Raw genomic sequence first — 6,102 nt, 5'->3', positions numbered from 1 at the left:
TAATGAGGTGGACGATAAAGGGTTAGCCTAGCACAATTCTACACCATATACCCCAGTATAAATATATGCTCGTACGGCGTTAAACAGGCGGAGAAAAACTTACAGACCATGCATTTTCTTGTTAGAAGAGCTGATATTTCTACCCATGGGTAAAACATTTGGCTCTGTCCGCGCGGTTTTAAGATAAATAACGTCTTGAATAAATCGGACGTAAACTGGTCATGTTACGTTACATGTAGGTGGGGATGATCAAGGAGGTTCCTTCCTATTTAAACCTTGGTATGATATGGAAATATCGTACGGTACTAAGTCTAAGTATATATATATATTAGTTTTGAATTAGTTTGAAAGTAATTGTATGACAGGAAACATACAATTTTGTGAGTAACATATACTAATACGCTCTTTGGAACTGAACGAAAATTGTTGGTAGCTAAATCATTGAAAACACTACTTTACCACAAAATCACCAGTGGCCACTCGAAAGTAGGTACATGTACAAGGAAATTGAAAATGAATTTTAGACCTCCTTGGTAGGTACCGGGGTATACGTATGTATTTACACCATTGCCCTTCTACACCACTTCATGACCAAACAACAGTATAGACAGGAAGACGCTATGTTCAATGTAATCCTTCGCTGAGTTGACAGAACATGTTCCGACCTCCCCCAAAGCGCATGTCCGTTATCTTGTTGTGAATTCCAGCGGCATACCCCACGTCATCACCAGTCATGTGCCACTGGCGTCACTAGTTCGCAGGGAAAACGTCACTCTCTGACGGCACGTGACGTCACTGGCGACGCATGGTTCCTATTTTCGGCCGGAATAAGCTTTACAAAGCATGGAGATAAAATAGTTGACCCCAGGCGTTTGAATTCTGCAGTTTTGTGTTACCCGGGCCCATTATGCAGACCGGCTTCGGACTGAGCAGTGCAAGTGACCCCGGTTACGTTACATTTGTTGTTTCTTCGCGTATCTGAACGCAAATTTAAAGGATTTGGCAACGTATCATGAAGAGTGAAAACGCAAAGAAGTATATAGGAAACGCACGAATACATACATAATACGACATGTAGAGGGAAGGTTCGAGGTAGTGTCGTTGCCAGAGTGTGCTTAAGAAGTGTCCCAACCAGGACGATTTTCTGAGAGGTGGCTGCCTCTGGAACCGCCACATAACGGATATTACCAAATGTCCTTGATATTACGAACTATTGTCTTGCCTTTATAATAACACAGCCTTTGAAGCACCAGGCATGCAATACAAGGAAAGGCAGAATGAAGTATATACGTAGCTAGTCTACACTATACATGTATCATGTAAATTGTATGTCTGCTGTGTACGATACATAAAATTCAAAAATTATATCATTACAACTTCTAGAAAAAACAACGAAACTTTGTGGTGTGCATTGTTGTTAGAAAAAGTTGCACTTGTAACAATTTCCTAAAAACGCGATAAACGGTGTCGCTTGCATTGTGTTACATACAACGCGTCTGAAGTGTCTATTTGTGAACTGCCATGTAAAAACAAAAAAAAAAAAACAATCATCCAAACCTTCTTGTGTCAAGTTGAGTGATTATGAAAAATGAAATCTGAACTGGAATTCAGAATTCTGCATTACAGCTGTCGAAAGGAATTAACAAATGATAAAGGGCAATGCCGAGAAAAAAAAGTGGCTCCTCCCGGCGCCCTGTGTTATATTGCACCATTAAGTAATCCACACACCTTACAGTTTTTTTTTAAAGTAAAATAAATCTGTGGATAGACAAACAGACGAAAACACGGGCGGTGTAGTTCAACCTTCTTGTTTTATATTATAGGATTGAAATTTAGACATGTTAGTCCTTCAAAAAGTGGCAATGTGCATGCAGGAAATGTATACTACGTCACTTCTGTTTGTATAATGCGAAGAAAACATCATCTATGAGCTAATATCCAATTGTTTTATTTGTGAGATGTTCTGAATGTCACATTCCTGATTCTCAATAGCCGTATAGTTGAAAACAAAGCTAAACAGGCCCCAAAAATGTCAACCCTTTTGCGAGCCTTTCGCGATTTCCCCATTCCCGAAAATATCGAAATTGGGCAATTTGACGGTCGTCTTCTTTGCCATTTTTCGGGTCGCGGTCGGGAACGGTACTGCAGATTAGGCTCTGTAAGGGTATATACTCACGTCTTGTAAAACGCAAAAATATACAAGACTTGGGCATAAAGCCAGTGGGCACATTCGTAACACATTTCCAGACGCATTCACCTTCATTTAGAATTACCTTTACGACTTTTAAAACCACGACTTGGCATAAAAATGATCAATTGCTACGCACCGTGCGAGGAGAGCGGGTCACACCGAAGCGCCGCCTATGTCCATGTACACATCACTTATTGCACGTAATTAGTCGCTTAAGGATATTTGAGGGTATCATCCGCTTTCCCTTGACCACACTGGCCCTTTTACTGAACTGTTCATCCGCTTATATGGCTAACATAAGGACACCGAATCTTAAAATGATACAAGAGGAACAAACCTGCCAAATATAGACTGGTTATGTAGACTGGTTTACTAAAAACACTGCCATGTTGACTCAAATCACTCGTTTGTAACAAAAGAAAAGACCTCGAACATCCAGTCTTCAATTTCAGACTGCTAGAAAATACCAGCACTGTGACATCACAAAAAAACCTAATGATCATTCGCCTTTGTTACGTTACATCTAAACTTGTGACGGGTTCTGGAACTGCCAGTAAAGGACGTTTATGACGCAACAAAGAGTTCCGACTGTCACAATGTACTGCTTGGTTTGTTTTCGCGACTGCGTTTAGTTTAGTTGTGGTCGCATTGAGCCCACAGAAGGATGTCTGTAGTGGGCAGACAGACGGAAGTTTGTGAGAAGAAAACATGTAGCCATTTTCCTGACTCGGTTGGGACATTAGTACAAGCAGATCGAGGTATGTAACGTTCGTTTTCTTGTTTGATGGCGATCTTTGTTTTCCTATGAACTGAAGAACGGTCGACGTCGCTATGCACGGGGTTCGATCGGCTCAGACACTAAACAACATTCCTCATATTGGCGCTTTCATGTCGAGACTTGCCACGTATTTGCTCGTATGAAATGTTGGCAGGATTAGCCAAAACCAACACAGCTGGACAGTTGATCTAAGCGTTCTTACAATTTTCATACAACGTTAGTTTTTTAGTGTTTCGTTCAGCAAAAAGTGCACAAGGCGCCAGCGCTGTTCTGGAACATCTTTGTAACATCATGGTTGTCCTAACCCTGGTACCCTTTTCGTAGCTTACTGTTGCAAACATGTTTGTATTCTTCCGACGTTACAACTTACATAGCTTATCGATCACATTTTTCGGATCTACGGAATCATTTATGAAACTCATGAACGTAGATTCATCTATATCTGATAACGCGGGATAATTAATTCTACAAATTGGCGTCAAGACAAACTTGACTTAGAAAAAGAAGATTTTTCTTTAGAAATTACATTTGTAGCGAAGAACAATTATTCGTGGCATTTTTCTAACATGATCAAAGATTTTAAATCCAAGCTTCTTGCCGTCGACAAAAAAGACAATTCGCCGCAGTGCTGTTTGAATAGCGTGTTAACCCTCCCTTACTTTGGCCTGTCCTTGGTGCTGAAACGATATTCGTCTCCTGGTTGTGCAGAAATACTGTAGATAAATATATCGGGTTACACCTTATAAGAACCAAGAACAAACTTTACAGAAGAATTGTTTCTAATGAAACTTTATAAGACTGTACATGTATTCTTAGTATCTGAATTGAAGTTGAAGGCTCAATAAAGACGATATTATATTGGTAGCGACAATGCAAATTGAGAGAGCAATTCAATACATACATTTGTACATGTTCTTGGGATACAGTTAAGCATCTAGTCTAAAGGCTATGCAGACTCCCAAAGTGAATGGATATGGAAACATTGTTAGTTAACCTCAACAGCTTTTCTAGCGTAGTTATGAAAAAAGTTCTTTATCTCATATATTAAAGCGCCTTTTTTTCATTCACCGAGGGAGCCTTGCGTGGCCGTCTATCTTTTTACTTTATAATAACAGGGCAACCTTGTCCAATTTACAACAAACTAGTAGTATAAATTAATTATTGAATTCCTTTCCTTCTTCCTCTATCACAGCCACTGCCAGTGATGTCTAACGAGGGAAGCGTGGTTCAAGAGGCCGAGCATGCCGGGATATCCCGGATGCCCATGTGGCCGGCCAGGCCTGTTGACATCCAGGCGGTCCGACCGCGGCGGTGGCGGGAACCTAACTCCGACTGGCGCACCGTGGTCCGCCCGCCGTCCAAACCCAGCGGGGACTCCCCGTACGTCGCGCCTGATCTCAGCGGACTGAAGATCGCAGACGATAACTCTAATAACGCCTTCCGCATCGACGTCAACCTGTTGCGACAGAAGCAGGAAGATGTAGCGCCAGATGAGGCCTTATGTTGTGCTTCCAACGACTTTTATCCGAGTGCCTATGACAAAACAGGCTCCCCTCGACTCATCTTTAGCGATCCATCCCTTCTAACGACACCAGTATCTCAAAAGGCCCCAAAGCTAAAACCGCATCTTGGAAGGAACGACAAGCGCAGCGGGCGAGGGGCTCGGCTGAGCACCTCGTCTTCGGCCATTCCCGTGCGGGCGACGTTCCACTATCCACCCACCTACGGGACGGTACAGTACTCGCCTGCAATACCTACAAGGGAAGACCCGCCGCGTCCTCCAACAAGAAGAGGCCATGATACAGCAGACGAGAGGTTGTCACCGGAAACTTCCGGACAGCCAAACGGTGTTGCAGAACCTGACGACACTGTCGTACACCCTCCGCCTGGTGCCACCAAGCCGAAGTTCCGACGCCCTCGCACTATGTACAAAGTTGCCGCCTGCCAAGACATGTCCGTCTACATCAAGATCGCGACCGAGGAGCGCGAGTCGTCAACACCTAGTACATCAACAGATACAAGGAGAGGGCTACCAGCTTCTGATAACTCTACGGGTTATGCAGAAGTACTTAAGATTGACCACGAAGAGCCCCGGAGCGAGGATGCGGCACTGCCAACAGAGAACACTCCGCCAGGATACAGTTTCTTTGTGACCGAAAGTGGATCAACTCCTGAAACTAGGGAAGAACACGTAAAGACGACTGCAAGTGAGCCAACTGTGTTAGAAAATGACAACAACAGTGAGGCGAATCGTTACAGTTACTGGAGGGAAGAGAGTCCGTACGAATACAGGCATGTGACCGGGTTCGATCCGGATGAGTACATCCTTGACTTGTTTGACCAGGGGAGGATCACTGCTACACAGAAGCGTCAGGCCTACAGCAGTGGTGTGGAGTTTCCAGACTCTGCCTACCACATTGAGCAGATGTTCGGACTTCACGGAGAGAAGGACGCTCTCTTCTTGGACAACAACTCTCCGGTTTCTACAGACAGACAGTCGTATTCGTTCGACGACCATGCCGTGGACTTGCTTGTAGGCAATGGAAATGATGATCACACCGTGGAGGATATCATCTACTCTTACGAGCACGGTGGTTTGGGGAATGGAGGCACAGGGCACCGTCATGTCCAAGATGACGAGAGAGCGTGGTCAAAACTTTTGGGCGACTTGACTGAAGTGGAGGGTCTCCTTGAGTCCAGTGAGCCTGCCGCGACGAATGTTCTGGGCCGACAGGGAGCTCAAAATACCTCGAGTGGAAGGAAGAAGCAAAAGAAACTGAAAGCAAAGAAGAAAGGATCCACGAAGAGAAGAAAATCAACAACGGAACAACCATCCAGTAGGAAGGAGAAAAGCCCGAACCCGTCTTTCAAGGAGCTTGATTCAACGGAGACTCGTGTGTCTCCAGGTTTGAACGTGTTGAAGCTAGCGCCGCCTTGCGAAAGCAGACTGACCGACATGTACTCCGAGACGCCGGAGGCACGACGCTACAGGGAAGTCCGAGACGTCAACAGATACGTCACCATGATGGACAACAGAAAGTCCATCCTCGACCAGTTTGGACCAGATCCGACCGACAAGAGAAAGTGTAGAAAGCCTCGTCCCGCCCCGCGACCACACGATCCAGTCAGCGGA

Source organism: Branchiostoma lanceolatum, chromosome 1, assembly GCF_035083965.1.
Source record: "Branchiostoma lanceolatum isolate klBraLanc5 chromosome 1, klBraLanc5.hap2, whole genome shotgun sequence".
Lineage (NCBI taxonomy): Eukaryota > Metazoa > Chordata > Leptocardii > Amphioxiformes > Branchiostomatidae > Branchiostoma > Branchiostoma lanceolatum.
Note: the sequence above shows the minus strand (reverse complement) of the source record.